The sequence below is a fragment of the Narcine bancroftii genome, chromosome 3, assembly GCF_036971445.1.
Source record: "Narcine bancroftii isolate sNarBan1 chromosome 3, sNarBan1.hap1, whole genome shotgun sequence".
NCBI classification, from domain to species: Eukaryota; Metazoa; Chordata; class Chondrichthyes; order Torpediniformes; family Narcinidae; genus Narcine; species Narcine bancroftii.
The window spans coordinates 169996249-170019849 of record NC_091471.1 but is presented as its reverse complement, the minus strand read 5'-3'; the positions used below and the strand labels follow the sequence as shown (position 1 = coordinate 170019849).

The 23601-nt window shown below is 39.5% G+C and overlaps 1 long non-coding RNA gene across 1 annotated transcript in view; it reads right to left on the bottom strand.

The window, feature by feature from the left end:
• Window positions 1–12434: 12434 nt before the first annotated feature.
• LOC138756287 (uncharacterized) overlaps window positions 12435–23601 on the bottom strand; it is a 325157-nt gene continuing 313990 nt past the window's right edge. The window contains exon 4 of the long non-coding RNA XR_011352951.1: window positions 12435–12633. This is a non-coding gene — a long non-coding RNA (uncharacterized lncRNA). The remainder of the gene's footprint in view (window positions 12634–23601) is intronic.

The following is a 23601-nucleotide window of genomic DNA, read 5'->3' as shown; positions in this document are numbered from 1 at the left end:
TTAGCAATATTTATTTTTGCAAAAAATCAATGCCTGTTGTACAGTGATGCAATATCATGGATGATGTTCAAGTATCTGCATACCTGACAGGCTGTAAATCAAAGCAAAAGCTGTCAAAGTTTGAGCTGTTTTTGCACTAAACCTACTATAGACATGCTCAAAGACATCCTGCAGCAAGTAGAGGAAGCACACTGCAGTGAGGTTGTGTGGAGCAATTTCAGAAGTTTTGCAGCAAAACTTCAGTCATCCAAGAAATGTCTTGAATCTGAGAACTGTGTTACATTTCAACACTATCTTGTCTTCACTTCTTTAATTGCCATATTTCATTTCTTGTGTGGCATTGTCATTGGCATTTCCTTCACTTGTGTGAATTATACTCTCCACATTACAAATTTATGTTCTCTGACCATTTGGGTCCTGTCAATTTCTGGCCCCACAGCTGAACTGAATGATATTAAAATCAATATGAATTGGTCCAAGAAGCACCTGCAACCTCAAACCTTATTTACTTTCTCTCTCTCTCTCTCACACACACACACACACACACACACACACACACACACACACAGTCTGTCTATCTCTCTGCCTTCCTCTTTCTTGCTCTCTCTCTCACTTAGTTTCTCTGTCTTTATTTATCTCTCTCTCTCTCTTTCCACATGCTAAATATTCCCAGTATCTTCTGTTTTCATTTCTAAATTTACAACATCTGCAGGTTTTATAACATTTTGCTGTCCTTTAACCTTGACAGCAAACTTGGTGCTAGTTGTCAAGCATTGATCTCAGCTTCATGGGTGTCTTAGGTATGTACTGAAGAGGGGTCAATGCAGGCGCTGATTTACAGGGCAGAATGGGATAGTGGAAGATATTGTAAACCAGTGAAGATTCCCCTGGTATTAACTAACTATGAAGCCTATTTTGAGCATTCTTAAAGACCAACATATTATTGCATGTAAAAGCTGACTCTTATTTTCTTATGAGATAACAAGAAAGGTAGCCAAAAAATGTGGATGGCAAGATAGAGGGCATAAATTATCTTTTCATTTCAAAGCTCAATAAGATATATTTAATGTATTTTCTCCATACAAATTAAACCAAATAAACATCAAATTTGACAATGGATCAAATCCGATAATAAATATCTCAGTTTCGATGAAGGGTCTCGACCTGATACTTTGACTAAACATTTGTCTGCATGGATGCTGCCTGGTCTACCCTGCTCCTTCAGATCAAACTAATAAATATAAGGAGACAAGTTTAATGAACTAAGTACAAGCTACACCCGATGATCACTGGTCAAATTTGCTTTGTCTCGTACAAATGATTAAAACTGTGGGTCAAAACAAATTCAACAGTGTACACCAGTTGGCCCACACTCTGCTGATTACTCCAAGATTACTCAGGAGTCCGGAGACTGGGTGGGTGAAGAATATGCTGAGGCATTAAAGCCTTGTGCAGGCTTTCACAGCCAACAGAGGCAGAAATATGGAGAGAAATGTTTTGATTTTATACAATATCCAAACGTGGAAGGAAAGAAGTAGCATGTAATCTAGTGGAAGCTGAGTATAGGAGATGATAAACAGTTTGTGGAATGTGATTACGCTGAACTCAGTCATAGAATATATATCTTTGCAATTAATTGATTCACCAAATTGATCATCTGGGATAAGAATGAATTGCATGGCATAATAAAATGCAAAAGATAATGAATAGTTTTCTCTAATGGGAATGGTTTTTATTAAGCAATTCATTTGTTGTCTCTTTTTCCTCTTCATCTTTAAAGCAAGACTATAGTTCCAGCATGAAGAATCCTTTCACTCCCCAGACTTGTTACATCAGTAATAAACTACAAATAGATTTCAAACCCATTGTAACTTTCAATTCCATAGTCACATTTTCCTCTTCTATGATGTGAAAGTTCACTGAGAAGGGAAACTTTGTCAGTCAAGAGGGCTTAATAGTTTGAAAGCATGCACCAACAGGCTTCAAGACAGTTTCTTCCCACAGCCATCATGTTCCAGGATAATCCCGTAACAGTGTTATCATGCTTGGTGCAAATTGATCTTCCTTTTTATTGTAATCCTTTGCTCTGTAAATTATAGAGTAAACATGAAACTCTGCAGGCGCAGTGATTGAAGTAAAAACACAATGCTGGAGAAACTCAGCAGGTCACAATGCTTACTTTATATAGAAAAGATAAAGATACATAATTGGGCTGGAACCCTTTAAGGTATGAGCAAAATAAAATGGCATGGGGATACAGGCAGGTGGAAGAGCACAAATCTGCAGGCCCCTCCCCACACCTACAATTTTACTCAGGTGCTTGACTACATTTTGCTCATACTTTGATGAGGAGCTCATGCCCGAAACTTAATTATGTATCTTTATTTTTGCTATATAAAGGTCTACTATTTGACCTGCTAAGTTTCTACAGCATTGTGCTTTTACTTGCAAATTATGCTCTTTGCACAGCTCTAGGAATACTAGAGATAACCTTTTAATGTGTTCACAGGAGGCCCTTCGCACTGCTCTTTTTACTTCATGACAAATAAGTTTAAAACTTAAACTAAGTAGCCATCTTAATCAAAACCATTGTAACACTTGATAATCTGACACACATATCCATTGATAAGATTCACTGTCATACGTAGAAATTAGTTGCATTGAAACTCTTCTGCTGCCTTATTCATATATAACACATCAAGATACTTATTGAAGTTAAATCAGTGGTTCTCAACTTTTTTCTTTCCACTTACATTCCATCTTAACTATTCCCTATACCATTGGTGCTCTGTGATTAGAAACGGATTGCTTAAGGTGGTATATGAGTGGAAAGGGAATGTTGAGAACCACTGCTCTAGAATCAACTGTTATTAAAGTATTTTGCTTGAGAAAAATTGTCATTGGCCCGTCTCCTTTGGAGTTCTGAAACCGTGCACATAAGGAGTCAATTAGGTACAATTAAAATAGTGGTTTTCAAACTTCTTCTTTCCACCCACAGACCAACTTAAGCAATCCCTTACTAATCAATGAGCACCTATGGCACAGGGTATACTTAAAGTGGTATGCGAGTGGAAAGGAAAAGATTGAGAATCACTGAATTAAATCCTTCCCCTTTCTTCATATTTAGAAGGCAATCAAATGTTTTACACATTACAGAGGGTTAGTTTACAATTAAGGTTAGGGTGAGTATTAGAAATGCCCCTCAGCCAAACTTTCACTACAAATAAAAGAGCATAAAAATCCAGACTGACTCTCCAATGCAGAACAAAGGGAATGCTGCACTGTTAAAAATGTTGAACTTAAACCAACCTACACATGTTCAGTAGGCAAGGTAATAACAATGCAGCTTCTAAACAAGTATCCTGTTTGGATGCAGTCATAATGGCTGGTAAAACAGTGAAAGAAATATCATATCATATCATATGCAGACTTATATTGCAATTTATTTCCCATTTAGATGCCAACCATCCTTTTCCACTATGAATTAAAGAGCAGTGGCATCATCTCAAATGTTTATCTGGTCACAGAACTATAAACTATGTGCTGCAACATTGCTTTTTGTGAGGGCTTATTGCACACAAATTAGCTGCTATATTTCCCAAATTAAGACAATTACAAGTTTTCAAAGGATCTATTGGCTTTGGACCCTAATAGAAACAACAAAAGATGCAACATAATTGGATGCTATATTTTCTTTATTCTTCCAATGTGAGGGATGAAGTTAGACTAGAAAACAAGGTGAGCAACAGAGTATCAGAAGGCACTTTTAGATGCAACACATCAAACTACTGGAGAAACTCAGGTGACACAGTATCCACAGAAAGTAAAAGGCAGTCACTATTTTGGGCCTAAGCCCCATATCTGCACATGTACATCTTCCTCCATTGAATTTTCCAACTAGTTAATTTGGTTGAGAGTTGAGAGTACGAAAGGCAACCTGTTTGCTTTCATTTGGTACATGCAACTGTTGAGAACCAGTTCAGTCCCACCCCAATATTCTCAAACTTTTAATGCTTCATTCATCTGAAGCATAGAGTGGGCTCCAATTACCAATGCCATTAAAGGCAATCTCCTTTCCGAGTATGATGTGATGAAGTGACTGGGGATCATAATTTAAGCACCTACTAGGTTTCATCACGTAAAAATTCACTCTATTACTACCAGCTCTCCACTGATTTTAATTTTTAAAAAGGAGAATTTGAATTTGTTTTGGTAAAATAATCAATTTTGTTGCTGATGTCAGTGGTAAAATAAATCTAGATTTAAGAGATTGGAAAGCCAAAACAATAGTATTAACTACATGCTGGATTCAGGTTTTTGCAATGTGTGTTAGTTGATTCACCTATGTCTGGTGTTCACCAAAATACTTAAAGCAACAGCCATTTGTGTTGCTGGCAACAGGTATAAACCGAGCTTCAAAATGAGAGAGATTTTCTTTAAGGCTGACTGAACAGTCAGGGCAACTTTACACCCTTGTATATTTATGCATTTTGCCTACTTATTAACTGCTTACCCGAAAATTACATCATTCTCCTGAAACCCTGATTTTCTTTTAAAATTATCTTTATTGAGTTTTATCAGAAAAACAAATAAGCAGTAAATCAATTGCAAATGAAACCTTTACAGATTTACAAATAATAACATATGGTACAGTACCAATGCTACTTGATTCTAAATCCAATAAATGGTAATATATACAGCATTATGAGAGATAAGTAAGGAAAATTGAAAATAAAAATGAAAAAAAATCAAACCCACAGCAATCAAGGTTAAAATTCATATTGTGTGTAGTGTTAAATCCAAACAAGCTGCCTCAGGGGATCAAAACAAGCACGCCCAGTGACTTCCATCAACACACTGAATTAGTCAAATTATGGAAGTGAGCTATGAATGGGTTCAAAGTCATATAACCAAAAATCTTGATTTTCATGACTTTATGCCTAATATTCTCCAGATATAAAAAGGACATAATATCTAACAGCCATTGATTATGGTATAGGTTGGAACTCATCTTTCCATTTTAACAGAATTGCTCTTCTTGTTAAGAAAGTGGAGAATCCTATAACCTGTCTTTGGTTAGAAGATAAAAATACTTATACCTTTAGAAAAACCAAATAGTCCAATTATCGGACATGGATCTAAAGCGATCCTAAATATGGTTGAAAAAGTTCTAAAAATTATGTTCCAATATTTTTGCAAATTAGGGCAAATCCAAAATTATGTTACAAAGAGGCACCGAATATTTTACATTTGTCACAAAGTGAACTAATATCAGAATAAATTTGAGCAAGTTTGACTTTGGAGAAATGTACATGATGTAGCACTTTGAATTGAATAAGACTATGCCCAGTGATGAATCATAAATCAGGCCCATAATTAAAGTCCATTCTTCTGAGAAAGATATTCAGATCATTCTCCCATTCATTTTTAATTCCTCTTAAAGAAATTACTTTCATATTTAATAATTTATAAGTTAACACAGGAAACCCTGGTTTTATGTGCCCCGATTTAATGTGAATTTGAATATAATGTGATGAGTCATTGGACTCTGGCATCAGGCTCCTGGCAGGAATGGGGACCTCGGGAAAGATATGACAGTTCCAAACACAGTCGCGCATGAGCATATACTCAGACACTCCGGTACTTCAAATGCAAGTACTGGAAAGCGTTTCCTCTCATTGCCATTTCTGGTTTACTAAAAATTAATTTGTGTTTTAATTTTAACTGCAACAACAACGATTTATTGAAACCCTGATTTAGTGCAACACCTGCGATGAGATTTTATGGATCCCAAAGATCATGTTATAACGGGGCCACAGATGTTTTAAAGATGGGGAGGGAGAAACCATGGATAGATTTGGAAAAAAAAGAACGTTAAAACTGTTGTGTGCATGGTCGATTCAAGCAGCTGGTGCATGGGCCCTTTAACGAAGACCCGACTACACAAACACAGATGGGGGCTATAGGTTAGACTAACATGCCAGGCTCTGAGGCTCCGCTCCCTACTGTCTTCCTGGCTAACATGCAATCTTTGAAAAATAAAGTAGATGAACTGACACCCAGACTACAGCAGAAAAGAGACATCAGGGATTGCTGTGTGATGTGCTTCTCTGAGACATGATCAAATGAGAGCATGCTGGATACAATGCTACAGCCAGAGGGCTTCCACCACACAGCCAGGACACCGGCGATAGGTAGAGGCAGCGGTGGCAGCATTTGCTTCATTATCAGTTCATCGTGGTGCACATATGGGATGGCCATGTCCCAGTCTGACTCTTGCAACAGGAACATTGATGCACCATCAATTACTCAAAGGATTAGAGTTAAAGAACAATAGGCTTTTATTGTACAATAAACGTGAAGAGCATCCTGTGCTGTGACCCAGGCTTTCTGGGGAGTGGTTATAGTGTTGGATCCTTTGTACAGGGTCAATAGGGAGGAGCCATGGGCACAGTAACAGAGTGGGGCGGAGCTAGATTAATGAGTTCACCACATTCACCCCTTGTTTTTTTCTTAAATTTTGTCCAGCTGGGTGTTCTGGGGCACAAAGTCTTGGTGGCCATGTCTTCCACTGTGATGCAGAGATTTGGTTGCTCTGCTGCAGCTGGGGCTGTTGTTTCATCCTGGACTTCCAGTGCTGTGTCGGCCTGCTGGGGACTTGGTGTACATCGTTGAAGAGGGTGAACCCTCCAAAGTGGTCAGGCCCTGATGGTGTGCCTGGCAGGGTACTGAAAATCTGTGCAAACCAATCAGCTGGAATGTTCATGGCTATTTTCATTGGTTAAATCAGAGCTTTCCACCTTCTTCAAAAGAGAATCAATCAAGAAGAACAGAGTGACCTGCCTCAATGACTATCGTCCAGTAACACTCACATTTACTGTGATGAAATGCTTTGAGAGGTTGGTCATATCCAGAATTAACTCATACCTAAATAAAGACATACCCCCTGATGAATGGGTTACCCTGCATAGCCGTGTCCAAGGTGAGGAGAATCCTACCCAAGATGAACCCACACAAGGTGGCAGGACCAGACAACATACCTGGTCGGTTACTGAACGACTGCATAGACCAAAGGACACAGGTCTTCACAGACATCTTCAACACCTCACGGCAGCAGACCATCATTCCTGCACGGTTCAAGACAGCTACTATCATCCTGGTACCCAAGATGGGAACAATAATAGGCCACAATGACTGACCACCACCATTATGAAATACTTTGAGCATCTAGAGATGGAATGCACTGAAGCATTCCTCTCAAAGATAATGGACCCATTCCAATTCACCTGTAGAAGAAACCTTTCTGTAGAATATGCGGTAGCCTTGTTCCTTCACTCCATCCTTACCCACCTGGAGAACGGCACCTCGTACACCAGGCTGCTGTTCATTGGATTCATCTCAGCGTTTAATACGATCATTCAACTGGTGGAGAAGCTGTTCTTGCAGGGACTCAACTCCCCTCTCTGTAACTAGATTCTAGACTTCCTAATGGAAAGACCACAGGCTGTCTAGGTTGGTAACTGAACATTGAGCACTGTCACACTGAGCACTGGTGCACCTCAGGACTGTGTGCTCTGCCTGCTCCTGACCCATGACTACATTGTCAGATCCAGCTCCAACAGTGTCATCAAGTTTGCAGATGAGACAACTGTAGTTGGCCTCATCAGCAACAACAATGGGTCGCACTACAGATAAGAAGTGGAATATCTTGTGATAAGGTGCGAGAATAACAGCCTGAGTCTCAATGTGGACAAGATGAAAGAGATGATCATAGACTTCAGGAGGACCAGGAACAATCACCCTCAACTACACATCAACAACTCTGTAGTGGAGAGAACCAATTCCTTGGGGTTTACTTAACTAGTGACCTATTATGGACACTCAACTTCTTCTCACTTATCAGGAAGGCACAACAGCGACTTCACTTCCTGTGAACACTAAAGGCGGCAAAGCTGGCCACCATTATGTCAACCTTCTAAAGAAACTCTATTAAGAGGACCCTAGACTGCTGCATCATAACGTGGTATGGTGATTCACAGGACTTTAAGTGTGGCAGGGAGAATCACTGGAGTGTCCCCCTCTGAAGACATATCCTGGGGCCTTAATGTTGATACAATCATGAAGAAGGCTTGCCAGCGGCTATACTTCATTAGGAGTTTGAGGAAAGTTACTCTGTCCATAAGGTAAAAGGAGCAGTAGGCTATTCAGCCCATAATTCCATCATGAGATGATCCACTCAGCTGCCTTCTCCCCAAAATCTTTGATACTCTGACTATTCAGATACCTATCAATCTCTGCCTTAAAAATTCCCAAAAACTTTGGCTGCCACAGATGCCCATGGTAGCAAATTCACTACTGTCTGGCTGAAGAAATTCCTGCGCAACTCTGTTTTAAAATGGATTCAAGTTGAGTCATCGATTCCCCCTTCATGGAAACAGCTTTGCCACATCTACTCTTTTCAGGCCTTTCAACATTTGAAATGTTTCAATGAGATCCCCCACTCCCCCCCCCCCATTCTTCTCATCTCCATGGAGTACAGTCTGTCAAACGTTCGTCATATCTTCAAGCTTTCATTCAAGGAATCATTCTTGTATATCTTCTCTGAACCCTCTCTAATGCCAATGTCCTTCCTTAAATAATGAGCCCAAAACTGTACCCCATACTCCAAGTGAGGCCTCACCAGTGCCTTATAAACGCCTCAACAACTCATCCCCGCTATTATATCCTTTTCCTCTAGATATGAATGTCAGCATGGTATTCGCCTTCTTCCCCACTGACTCAGCTTCGAAGTTAACCTTTAAGGTATTCTGCATGAGGACTCCCAAGTTCCTATGCACCCCCAATTTTAGAATTATCTCCCCATCCAAATAATAGACTGCCCTTTTATTCATTCTACCTAACTATATGACTATACATTTCCCAACATTGTATTTCATTTGCTGCTTCCTTGCCCGCTATCCTACTCGATCTAAATCTCTCTGCAGTCACTCCATTTCCTCCTCACTACCTGACCCTCCACCCATCTTTGTATCATCTGAAAACTTAGCCACAAAATAATTTATTCCACAATCCAAATCATGCATATACAATGTAAAAATAAGTGGCCCCAAAACTGACTCCTGCAGAACCCCCCTGGTAATCAGTAGCCAACCAGAATTGAGTCCCTTTATTCCCACTCTCTGTTTCCTGCTAATCAGACAATGCACTACCCTTGTAATTCCATAGGTGCTTACCCTGCTAAGATGCCTCATGTAGAGCACCTTGTCAAAAGCCTTTTGAAAATCTAAAGGTACAACATCCACCGCATCTCCTTTGTCGAGACCAGTGGTTCTCAACCTTTTTCTTTCCTCTCAAATACCACTTTAAGTACTCCCTATGCCATGGGTGCTCTAATTTAGTAAGGGATTGTCTAGCGATTTGTGGTTTCCTGAAAAAATTGCAGTAGGTTTGTCAGACAAGATTTCCCTTTAAGGAAACCATGCTGACTTTGCCTATCCCGTCATGTACCTCCAGGTACACTGTAAATTCATTCTAGATAATTGACTCCAACAACTTCCCAACTACTGATATTAGGCTAATAGGCCTCTAAATTTCTTTCTGCTACCTCACTCCATTTTCAAATCGCAGAGTGATTTTTGCAAATTTCCAGTCCTCCAGAACCATGCCACAAGTTATTGCTTCTTAGAAGATCATTAATACAGCCTCCACAATCTCTCTAGCTACTTCTTTCAGAACCTGAAAGTCACCAAAGAAGTTTATAAATTTCTACAGGTGTAATGTGGAGAGCATTCAGATGCTTACATTTCTGTCTGGTATGAAGGTGCCAATGCACGGGACAAGAAAAGACTACAGGGTTATGAACTTGGCCAACACTATCATGGCCATTAGTCTTCACTCCATTGAGGACATCTACAAAAGGCGGTATCTCAAGAAAGCAGCCGCTATCCTCAGGGACCCTCACCAGCCAGGCCATACACTCTTCTCACTGCTTCCATCAGGAAGGAGGTGCAGGAGCTTGAAGATTAACATTCAATTGTACAAAAACAGTTTTGTCACCTCCTCCATCAGATTTCTGAATGGACAATGACCCACAGACACTACTTTGCTTTTTCTCTTCTTTTGCACTAATTTATTTTTTTAAAATATAATTTGTAGCAATTTTTTCACCTGTAACACGCAATAATGCTGCCCAAAAACAACAAATTTTATGCTATGTTCCTAGCAATAAATTTTGATTCTAATTCTGATTCTGTTTGGTCTAGGAAGGCAAAGAATATAATGCAGATGATTGGGAGTGTTTTGATATTAGTTGGAATATAAGCAAAATTCCTTGTTTACAAGGATTGAGAAAGACGGATTGGCCAGAACTCTGTTGGGGAAAGTCAGCTTTAAAGCTCAAGGCATTGTTGAACCTTTGCAGTCTTTGCATTGAAGTAGAGGGAAGCAGCAGAGAAGCAGTCTGTGAGATTGCCCAGCCTTTTGCTCACCCATCTTTGGAAACTGTTGTTGCTATTTTTAAACATGAGGACCAGAGTTGTGCCAATGAAAGTCAAAGAAGCCTTTGTGAGGCTGAAAAATAAAATAGTAACAAATATCCCCCTCTAGCAGGCTGAGCGACCGTGTGGTTAGGCAAGCAAAATTGCCACCCCTTTCATCCGACACAAGATGATGCGGGCCTCCTTTCCCTTCCAAGGAAAAGCCCGCGGTTGGCAACACGCAATGCCCTTGGGACAGCATCACTTCCATGTTGCATGCTGCTGGAAGGAATGATGCTGCAATGCGCTGACATCACTTCCTAAGGCCAGCGCGCCCTCACAGGAAATGGACAGTCTCCTCGAGCAGCACACGTTATTCAAAAATAAAGTTCAGTTACTGGTTCACCTCGTGCTGTGTGGACGTCTTCTCATTTTGGCATCACTGCCGTGAGCAAACGCTAAACCCAAACTTTAGGATTACCAAAACCAACAGCTTGTTTTAAAAAGAAAGAGCATACGGGTGAGCTCAGTGATCGGAAAGGGACTGGTATTCAAAGGAAGATCTCCACTGCTGATGACAGAAGAATTCTCATCATGATGAAGAGAACTCCCCAAATGTTATGTCTGACAGATCGGAAACATTCTCCAAGAGGTAGGTGCGAATGTGTCTGCGACTACTGTCTGCAGAAGACTTCATGATCAGAAATACAAAGGCTAAACTGCAAGATGCAATCCATGGCAAAAGTTCAATGCTTTGGATCTTGGACAGTTCCTTTACGGCTCCGCACTTTGATCAGGTTAATCTTAGTCTCATCTGTCCATAAGACCTTTTTCCAGAATCCTGCAGTCTTTTAAAAATATTTCTTGACAATTCAGGTCATCCTTTCTGTGTCTAAATAGTGGTTTGCATCTTGCTGTGTAGCCTCTGTATTTCTTTTCATGAAGTCTTCTGTGGACAGTAGTCATTGACGCATCCACACCTGCTTCCGGAAGAGTGTTTTTGATCTGCCAGACATACACTTTGGGATTTTTCTTCATTATAACGAGAATTTTTTTTGTCATCAGCAGTGGAGGTTTCCTTGGAATACAAGTCCTTTCCTTTATCCGGACATCTAAAATCTGGAAAGCCTCAAATTCCATCAAGTGGGGAGAGAGACAGCAGCGCGAGTCGGGCGGGCGGGGGAGGGGGAGACCGGCAACATGACTGGAAGAGGGTAGGGGTGGATAAAGCAGCACAATTCAGGTGGGTTTAAATCTGGCTTTCCGAAATCCGGAAAAATCCAAAATTCAGAACGCACCGTTCCCCAAGGTTTCCGGATAAAGGATTGTGTACCTGTACTGAGCTCACCAATACACTCTTTATATTTAATGATGCTTCAAGCGGTTTTAAAAATAAGAATAAAAGAATAAAAAGTATCACCCAGTCTCACAATGGCTTCTTTGACTTTCATTTACACAACTCTGTTCCTCATTTTGAAAAATTTCAACTAGACTCCAAAGGTGATCAAAAGCTTAGCAGCAAGCCTAGCTCTCTTATACCTGCACTAATAAAGCAATTGAGCATACCTAAATACTGTGAAGCCAAATATCGCAAATATTGTAGTGCCCTGAAATGGGGGAACTATATATAAAAAGTGCTGCAATTTCTATATGGTTAAACCCAAGTTATATAAATAACTTTGAATAAAATCTGGAATGTGCACTTTAATTACATGTAAACTGTTTGATAACAAACTTTAAAATGTGGAGCATAGGGGCAAATAAAGGGGAAAAAATGCATCTTTGCCCCAAATATATAAAGGGACAGAGAGAGAGAGAGAGAAAGAGAGAGAGAGAGAGAGAGAGAGAGAGAGAGAGAGAGAGAGAGATGTTGTATGCTAATAACTATTACCCAACAATCATTTAAAGATAAAACAAAAATAGTTGAATGGCTAATTAAATCATTTTAATGCATCTACAAAGTAACCAGGCTGTTGCATTGAAATTAGGCAATTTGAAGAGTATTGTTTTCTATTCTTTCGTGCACTAATTTTCTATTTTAAAGTTTGCAATTACTTTTTAACTGTAATGGAAATCTAATGACATATTCAGGATCTCTCAGGGTAGCAATGATGTCTGATCCAATCACAATTAGATGCATAAATTCATCCAACACAACCTACAAGACAAAAAATAATCAAGTCAGTACTCAGATATGAACCTGGTATTCATAGTCACCATCAAAGCAAAAGCACCTACTGCTGCTCCCAGTAGAATTCAACAGGACCTTCATTTACTGTTGTAAGAACTTCCCCTTTTATTCAACATTAATTGCTGTCAAGCATTAGATCAATAGGATCACTGGCTCCAGAAACTGTGATGCCTGGAAGGCTGAGTAGCTCATGTATTAACAAATCCTCAAAATATATAATTCTTAATAATTCTCAATCCAAGATATAGGAGTGTTAAAGATGAGATCATTCACATTATAATGGATGGTGAAAACCATGCCTTTTAAAATTTCAAAATATCCATGAGAGGAAGTTATAATTGACATTATGACCGTGTTCGGATAGTTTATCCATCAGAGATCATGACAAAATATACCATTTTCTTCTGTAACACAAAAATGATCATCTGCAATGGTCAATCAAAGATCTCCTGACATGCCAAATGCAGAGATTAGCTGTTTCCTGCAACTGATCTTAATGGGCCAACTATTTTGATTTTTCCACACTTTGGGATACATTGCATATTGTCTGATGTCCTTGCAGATTTTATTGTAGACTTCTGCATACTATCTTTGAGGGGATTAAGTCAGAATGTGTTCCTTCAATCTGCACTGTATATTTGTGCCGGGGGCACAGATGTTGGCTGTTTGATTTTCCAAAATTGCTGGCATCCCTGAAAATACTTCAGAGGAGAAAATCAATAATCGCCATTTGTAATCTGAAATAAAAATAGAAAATCCCTTAAATCAACAGCCAGTCAGACAGTATCTGTGGAAAGAGAATTGGACTTTCAAATTGGAGAGACTTACACAGAACTGGGGGGGAAAATATGACAAGAAGATCATTTTAATTTACAGAGGAAGTGGGATTGTTGAATAGATCAAAGGGAATATTTTTCATAAGGGAGAACATGCCTTGTGCAGATCGAGGACTATTGTGCTTCTTTGTCTAGGTTGCGGGTTGTTTACAGCAGGGCTGTTGGACACAACCTTTAGAACAGACTATACTAATGGAGAGAAAACAAATGCAATTACTAAAATTATTACATGCACAGGAGTGATACCTGTTGCCTGCAACTTTATCTTTATCCCAGTCCCACTCTGACCTATGTGGCCTTGTGCACTGTTATAACAAGGACCAATGGAAGGTTAATTAACAACATCTTATCTTGTAACTGGTCATATTGTAGCTTTCTTGGCTCAATATCTCTTTTGTATAGCTTTAGATACCCATCATCGCCCAGACACATTCTCTCTTCTTCCTTCCATCAAGGGTAAGGCTTAAGAGTGTGAACGCATGCACCAATAGGCTTAAAGATAGTTTGTACCCCACAGCCATCAGGCTCCTGAATTAACTCAATAACAGTGCTATCACACTGCTCTTGCTTGGTGTGATTTATCTTTATAGTTATCGCAATCATATACTCTGTACATTGTGTTCTGTTCATGGCTGTATGAATGTTATAGATAACCTGTTAGTATTTTGTGATAAATAAACTTCAAATTAATTTATGTCCATAATAAAACTGGACATTAGCATCTGAATAGGCCATTTCTGCTGTAAGCCATCCATGTTATCTCTCCATCAGTACAGCCTGATCTGTTGGCCAGGTCCCCAGCAATTCAGACATTTTTTTTTCAGATTTCAAATTTATTGTCAGAGTGTGTACATGGCATCACATACAACCCCGAGAATCTTTTCCTGCAAGCCAGGCAGAATCACTACATACTGGTAATGCAAAAAAAAACCACCCAGGCTGACTGTGCAATACAGAGAGTTAAAAAAAAATCAATAAAGAGTCCTTAAACGAGTTCCTGATTGAGTTTGTTCTTGATGGTGGAGGGGTAGCAGCTGTTCCTGAACCTGGTGGTGTGAGTCTTGTGGTATCTCTTTTCTGATGGTTGCAGTGAGAACAGAGCGTGTTAAAACACAGATATGTTGGAGTAACTTGGCTGGTTTTTTCAGGATCTATAGGAGACAATGATATACTGCTGATATTTCAGGCCCGAAAGGTTGACAAGACCAGGTAGCTTCATCCAGCATTTTGGTGTTTTTACTACAATCAAAGCATCTGCAGCCTATCGTGTTTTGCTGGGTGTTGTGGATCCTTGATTGCTGCTACTCTCTGATGGCAGCATTCCCTGTAGATGTTTTCAATGATAGGGACAGTTTTGCCTGATATGTCCTGGGCTGTGTCCACTATTTCTTTAAGGGCTTTATGCTCAGGGGTATTGGTGTCTCCATACCAGTGTGTGATGCAGCCATTCACCACATTTTGCACCATTCATCTGTAGAAATTTGCCAGGGTTTCCACAAATTCTGTGACTCCACAACCAACACATAATTTAGAAGTGTAGTCACCCTCTCACTGCCCCATTAACCCATCTGACCTATTCACCCTTTGATATTCCCTCTGAACTACCCTTTCTTCTCACTACCTTGTCAATCTATCTTTGCCTGTCTGACAAAGGACCTTCAACCTCAAGTTCAAGTTTATTGTCAATGTACTAAGGTGCAATGATAAAGTCCTGCAAGACATTCCATGCACAGTATAGCAAGTAAGACACAGTATAGAAGTGTAGAGTTACAGAGAGAGACCAACCTTTACAGAGCAAAGTCATGAAACTGATAATGGCACCTGAAGCATCAACTCAGATTTTCTTTCTGCAATAGTGTTTCCAGCATTTTATACTTTTGAGATTATTTTGCCAAGTCTTTGAACGGGGAGGTTGATTTCTCTCTAGATTAGCTGCCCATTAAAAACATGCTTGGGTCTCCTGTGACATGGTTTAGCTCATTCATACTATTTCACAGCAAGCCTGATCCCTGACACAAGGTTGGTGTAGTGGTTAGCGCAATGCCTTTACAGTGGCAGCGATCGGAACCAGACCAGGGTTCAAATCACACGCTGTCTATAAAGAGTACATTCTCCCCGTGTCTGCGTAGGTTTTCTTAGGAATGCTCCAGTTTCCTCTTACCATTCAGAAAAAAAATGTACTGGGGGTAATAGGTTAATGGGGAGTAAATAGGACGGCATGGACTCGTGGGCTGAAATGGCCTGTGAACTCTTCAATGATGGTCACATTATGATTCCCAACAATCTCCCTTACTTGCTTGAACAGTTCTATTTATTTCTTCATCCTGAGCTGGTAACCGATAAAAGTTCCCCATTTGTTCTCCTTATCATTGCACATTTTGATGCATTATATCTCTGCTACTTAAGTTTTCATTCTCTTTGTTGTCTCTGTGGTGTCAGTTCCCAATGAGAAGTCTGCAAAACAGAGCAGTCTTTGATGAAAGACAGAAACGATGAGAGCAATTTCAGGATTTCCATGTTGAATTATGCTTGCAGAGAAATCAAGGAGTAATGAAAAATGAACCGTAATGAATTCAGGGTCTGTGCTAATTAGATCAGAAGGGACCTCCAACACAAACCAGACAGATTATGTTCAGTGTGCTCATCAATACTGCAGCTCAAATGGCCTCTGAATTTTGCTGATTTCATTTCCACTTAATTGACAGACAGTGAATAAAACGGACAATGAGGGAAAGTTTTGTTTCTAAAATGTTGAATATACACGATAAACTGATGAAATTATAATGTCTGCTGAGGAATGATGGACATTAGTAGCATTGTGGTAACATATCTGTTGGAAAAGTGATAAATTTAGGAAGGCACAGATACATAACTTGCATTTCTAATCTAAGGTAAAGCAGGGAAATGACACCACAGAGACAACAAAGAGAATGAAAACTTAAGTAGCAGAGATATAATGCATCAAAATGTGCAATGATAAGGAGAACAAATGGAGAACTTTTATCGGTTACCAGCTCAGGATGAAGAAATAAATAGAACTGTTCAAGCAAGTAAGGGAGATTGTTGGGAATCATAATGTGACCATCATTGAGGAGTTCAATATTCCACAAGTAAAATGCAGAAGATCAGAGCAAAGAGAGGATTCAAACTGCAAGTCATTTCAAAGAAGTTATCTTCAGTTGCTTAAAGTCAGAAACACACAATGAAGCAAGTATTATACCAGACAATGCACTGCAATCCTAAACTAATCCGTATATTGCCAACCACTTGGAAAATTTGAGTCAGTTCAAGGAGCTAATTACTTAAGAATGTAGAATTTAGAAGTAAGAGGAAAACAAGTGGCAGTTCAAATCTGCCTGTCATTCAATGGATGGTTTGATCTGACCTTCAGAGTTGAATTCATATTCCTGCCTGTTCACCAGAACATTTAACACCTCTAGTCCAAAAACAATCTGTCTATATATCTATCTGTCAATCTATGTGTTAAATAGCATGATTCAATATTCATAGTTTCTTGATGTACAGAATTCTGAGTATTTGGAACCCTCTGAGACAGCAGGGAATGCTATTTGCTTTTTTAGGACTATCTGGTTCAAAACAAGTGAGAGATTCACCAACAGGCATGTGCAAGGAGAAAGGACCGCACACAAATGGAGCACCGTGAATGAAAGACTCTTTTTCCATTTTGGAACATAAACAGGAGTTGCTGTAAAAACTCAGCAGGTAAAACAGCATCTGTTGAAAGACAAACAGTTAATATTTCAGGCTGAAGAACCTTCATCAGATGGAGGAAGAAAGCAAGTTAGTAGAAGGACAATGGGTGGAACAAAGGGAATATTTCAAACAGATTGAAATGACATCGCTGTCCGATGGACTATAAGCTCCTATAGATTTGCAAAATGTGCAGTCTTTTGATTTCCATTATCTTTTCTATTTTGGTTCTTTAGAAAGTTTTCCACTACTGAAATGCAATATTCTGTTGAGAGATACTGTCACACGATAGCCACGACTTCATGAACGTAAATCTTTATGTGGTAACAGTTGTTAACCACAGATTGGTTTTCACTTACTGGTGCTATCCACCAATTACACAGAGATTTGTTTTAGTTTTTACATATTCTTTTTCTGAACTTGACAGATCACAAACAACCTAAATCAACATGATGCATCTTAAGCATCTTCCTTCTACACATTAGGTTCACACAACAACTTTACATATTTGAAAGAAAGTTTTTGAACAGCTGACTGGTAGAATATTCAATGTTTATTTACACAGACAAGATTTTGCATTAGTATTTGAATAAAAACCTATCTTCATTGCCTTGCAATCCCTTTTTTGCCTAGTTTCATGGAAGGTCCAACACACAAATAGGCCACATTAATCCAGTTTATGTCATTTTCTTTGCTAACATCCTCCCATCACCAATCTAGCAACAGGACTCTCTTCTGTTCTTCCTTGTATCCTTACCAGGTTTTGGCTTCTCTGGCTCATTGTGATCTCAAGTTTCTCTTTCCAGCTTCTCTGGTATGTACGCGGTCTTCCCCCTTGGATTTCTTGATGATTTTCTCAGGTTCGCTTTGAGATTCTACCAGAATGAGTTTAAGATAAGGACCTGAGCACAGGATGCAAGCGGACAAGGAAGGTGGTTGTGTTAGAAATATCATTTTTCGTCTGAGGCTTTAAAACAGAACCTTTCAGATGGGCATTAGAGATTCCAAGGCACTATCTGAATGAGAGAATTTTTTTTGGTTCTATTGAACACTTTTGACAATTTTGCCAGGAAAACATTAACAGGCAAGTAGAAGTTGTGATCATATGATAACCACAAGGAGATGGTTAAAATCTTCCCAAAGCTTTAATAAACTGAAGGTTCATTGAGGCATGCTCAGTGTGTGTATTGGACTAATTGAGAAAGAGTGGGTGTTACAACCAGTATAGTAGGAGACAAACTTGATCTCAGCTATTTTACAGAAAATAATTGCCATATTGTAATGGCAAAGGTAACTAATTGGGTGTGAAATGCTTCCTGTCTTGAACATAGAGAAGGAGATTTTAAATGTCTTAAGGAACTCAATGGGTCAGGCAGCATAAGGACTGAAACCATGACTCTTCAGATGCCTCCTCGAATGTTGCCTGACCTGGTGACTTTGTTTTATTGCTCTAGATTCCAACATTTGCAGCCTCTTGTATCTCCATTTGTAAACGTCTTTCTTTTTATTGTCTCACAATGGCACTTTGTATTTTGACGGATGGTGTCCCAACAAAACAAGATTGCAATCTACCTCTACAGTGTTTGTTTGCATAAAGTTCTAAGTAGTAACATCAACTGCCAGTCTTTGCATTATAAGACCTTTCATTTATGGTTTTCACACATCCACTGCATAACGGGAAATTTTCAAAAATTTTCCACAATGCAAGGTGTGTAAAAAGTACAGAATGGAAATGAACGACTCAATCCTCTTCCGAAATCTTTCCTGTGGCAGTCCTAGACATTTTTTGCGGACTGCCTGCAGTCTAAACTGAACTGCAGACAGTCTGCAACAATGGGGTAAGTGAATAGGACAATGTGACACTGTACATCACCGCGACTCACTTATTTTAGTGTAAACATCCTTCCTGTTTGTACAGCCACTACAGAGGTTAAGTGTGAAAATTATTGATGGGAAATAATCATGGGAGCTGTTTGAAAACCATAATTATCACAAAAACTAAATGTATGAAACACAATGTTATTGTGTGCAGCTGTACAAGGGCCAATTTAAGCAGCTACATGTACCCAGAGGATTTAAAACATTCATTAAATTAACAGAACAAAAATGGAAAGGTAAATATCTGTTGTTCTCCATATTATTCATTATTTACTGAGCCCAAGGATGAGTGGAGCCTTGATTTTGATAGGCTCTGGAGAGTGCTCCTCAAAATAAACACTATCTTGTTAATAAATGAAGTGTTTCCTGCTACATCCCTTTCTGAATGACTCAAGGCTCTTTAAAGCCAAGTAAATATTTTTGAAGTGTAGAAGTCATTTTGTGCCCAGCAAGCTCCCACACACAGCAAAATTATGATCTGTTTGTTTGGGTATGATTATTGGTCAGGGCATTGAAATGATCGCCATGTTCTTCTGTGAAGTCTGTATCCATCCAAGAGAGTTAATGAACCTTTGCTTCACATCTCATCTAAACCACAGTTCTTCAAACAGTGCAGCATTCCTTCAATTGGAAGTTGTCTCATGACTTGAATCCAGGATATTCTGTCTCTGAGGTGAGGACACCAAGGACCTGGCCACAGCTGAAATGATTGAATGTTTTACTGTACAAGAACTGATCCACTGTTTTGTTTAAAAACTAAGGCCATCCCACCTTGTAGGAGTTCATCATACATCCCAGTCACACAGGATTCATGATATCTCCTGATGGGTGGATGGAATTTGTGATACTTCACAGTGGTTACACAAACTTCCTTACACCCCTAAAAAGACATAGAAAGCTTAATATTTCTTGATGGACACAACAAGATAATGATGCCTCAGTCTGAGGCAAAGGAGACAAAAAAAGAGGAATCAACAATTCTTATTTGATGTGTGATCCTGCTTTGAGTTGCATCATGAGTGTAAGCGTTGTGACCCTTCCCTCCTTCTGCCCTGTCAGAGCTGTCGTTAACAACAGCAGTCTGTGCCAATGAAATAGTTCCTAGTTGCAATTCATTATTTATTCAATGAATAGGAGGAGGCACATGAGACTCCAGGCACTGCAATCTAGAGCAAGAAAACAAACGGCTGGAGGAATTTATGGAGGGAAATAGATCATCAACATTTGGGCTTGAGGCTCTGCTTGTAGCTCAGGATAAATGTTCCAGCAACATCCTTTCACAATCATGACATTTTTTTTCTCCCCCAGAGACTAACATCACGGATTTATTAACCTGTGTGAATCCACTGGATGTCCAGATTTACACATTCTATAAATTGAGCAATAGCATAACTCAAAAATCTGCTGTCAAGTTCTTCTGCCACAAATACAGCTGCTGCTTTCATCCTTTGTACAAGATTCCTCTTCCTATCAGCATACATTATTGAAGCTGCAGTACTTTCTATTCCCATGCATTTTTAATTGCGTTTTTTTTAAATGATGCACAAGTTGGCTATTCAACCCTTGTCCATGCCACTTCCCATGGGACGGAATCCCCTCACTCCCATTCCCCCCCCCCCCCACCCTTCATTTCCCCGTAGCCTTGCAACGTATTCTCTCTCCCAAATGACCATCTTTGATTCTTTGGCCAGTGACCCATACTAAGGACAATTTATACTGACCAGTTAATCCATCTGGATCATGTGAGAGGAAACCAGAGCAGTTGAGGGGGGTTGGGGTGGGAAACTCATGCAGTCACAGGAAGACCACCTCACTGCCTTCCCTTTCATTTCTGCCAACCTTCTACATCCTTTTCCTTCTCCCTCATACCCACAATTCTGAGACAAACACTGATCATGCAGTTTGCAGATATGGCCCATTCTGTGGGTTTCACACTCTCCATGAGTTTATCTGTCCATTTCCCATCATCTTTCTTCACAGCCCTGTAAATTACTTTCCTTCAAATGACAACCCAATTCCCCTTAGCAAGAGCTGAGTATTCAGTGATCCTTCTCTTCGACCTCCATCTTTTCCGTTTTATTTTAAAATGATAATTTAACTTCACTGGGAGATACACATCATAATGTTTCATCCAAAAAGCTGCATCTCTGTGAGTGCATGCTAGACTAAAAACCTGGATTATGTAGTCATGTGTGGAGCAATTCTTGAGACAGGTGGTGAAGGTGGCATTTGACAGGTTTGCCTTCCTTCATCAGTCAGGGCAATGAGTGCAGAAGCTTGGACATCATGTCACAACTGTAAAGGACATTGGTGAGAGGGTACTGGTCACCCAGCTATAGGAAGCATGACATTAAGACGAAAAAGCTGCAGAAAAAGATTCATGAAGATGTTACCAGGATTGGCGGACTAGAGTTACAAGGTGTGTGGATGGGCTGGGACTTTTAGTCTTAAAGAAAGGAGGATAAATTTATGAAGGTTTATAATATCTTGAGAGACATGGATAAGGTAAATAAATACTCATCGCCTTTTTTCCATAGTGGAATCTAAAACTAGAGGGCATAGATTTAAGGTGAGAGGAGAAAGATTAAAAGGAATTTGAGGGCCGCCTTCTTCAAACAGAGGGTGGTGTGTACCTTGGAATCAGCTGCCAGAGATAGTGGTAAAGGTGGATACAATATTTAAATAAGCACCATCAAAATTAGTACAAAGGATGATAATTACAGAGTATTTATTAACAGTTCTAATACAACTACTGGATTGAAGTAGGAGCAGTATACATGACTCATGGCCAACAACCTGTCCTAGAGCAACACAAATTTACTCAGTAAACCACGTTTATTTAAAAAGCGGAGAAAACAGAAGGCACATCAGCTCCTCGCATTAAAAGCAGAGAAACTTCACCCTGCTTATAGGGAGTGACATAAAATAGATGCACTCAACCTTCAGGCATGGAATGCAAGTATATGGGTAACTATCCTCTAATCACTGCAATCCCTTACAGCGATATGGTTATTGGCTTGATTATAAAGGACATTGCTCATCTCCACTATGGCTGGCAAAAAAAAATTCACTATGAACAGCCAACAGCACATGGTGATTGTGTTATTATGTGTGTAAATAAGAACTACATTTCCCAGCATACAATGCACACGGTTGGCAGAACTGGAAGTGATGTACAACAGGGGTGGTTGATGGAAGTCAGTTGAAGCAGCTCAAGTAAAATAAAGTCAGTAAATTGTTAAACCCACGTAAAGTTATTCTTCTTGAAAGAACAAGAAGTGTCTGAGTAAGAGAAGACAATAGTTTGTAAGTACGGATAAGTTAAGTCCTCCCACACCAATGCATTTTACAGGCAATCTAGCCAATAAATGGAAACGTTTCAAACAGTGAATCAATATTTATTTAGAAGCTAGTGGAATGGGAGAGACCGATGGAAAATGTTTATGTTTCTGCACACAATGGGTGAAGATGCCTTGGAGATCTATGACAGTTTTCAATTTGATGAGATACCTTTCATGTTGGACACTCTGATGACAAAATTTGAGGAGTATTTTGTTCCAAGTAAAAACATCATATTTGAGACATTCAAGTTTTTATCCTGCAACCAGAAACAAAGTATGAGCTTTGACCAATACTTAGCCAAGCTTCACACACTGAGTAAATACTGTGAATTGTGAGATTTGAAAAATTCACTAATTAACATATTAGTTTGCAGAATCCCAGATAATGGACTTGGAGAAAGACTGTTGAGTGAAAAAAAATTGACTCTGGAAAAGGCTGTAAATTTGTTTAAGGCAGCAGAGACCACATGAGCACAAGCAAAGGAGCTGCATGAGATAGACACAACAGTTAAGGAGCTGCACAGGATGGACACAACAGTACATGTGGAGAAACAGAACTAGGAGTTTCCCAAAGCAACAACAAGGCAAAGTGGTAAACTCAAACAGCAAATGCAGCAGGTGTGGAGGTATACATATTCCAAAGATGTGCCCTTCCTGTGGAAAGTCCTGCCATAAATGAGGGAAGAAGAATAATTTTGTAAAGTGCTGCAAAGCAGGGGCTACGAATAGAAAGATATACATGGTAGATGAATAAAATAATTATTTGTGGATTCACTACAGACTGCTGCTGCTGGTAAAGCAGAATGGATAATTCCAGTGAATATGAGTGAGGCAGTAATTTTATTTAAGGTCAATATCAGAGCCCAGGTGAATCTGTTATCTATGGACAATAACAAGACCCTTACCATAAAGAGCAAGATTTATCCTGTGAAATTAAAAGTGACAGGCTACACTGGAGAGAACATTTCAAAAAATGATGGCTGCTTGGCAGCCTTCAAGTACAAAGGGCACCATCTAAAGTCACAGCTACTGATTGTAGAAAGGAGAGTACAGCCAATATTAGGTCTGAGGGCAAGTCAAGAGCTCAATCTGGTGGAAAGAGTTTTCATAATTTCTTCACAGACCGAAGGTAAGCACACAACACTCATGGAAGGAGGGATAACTACATT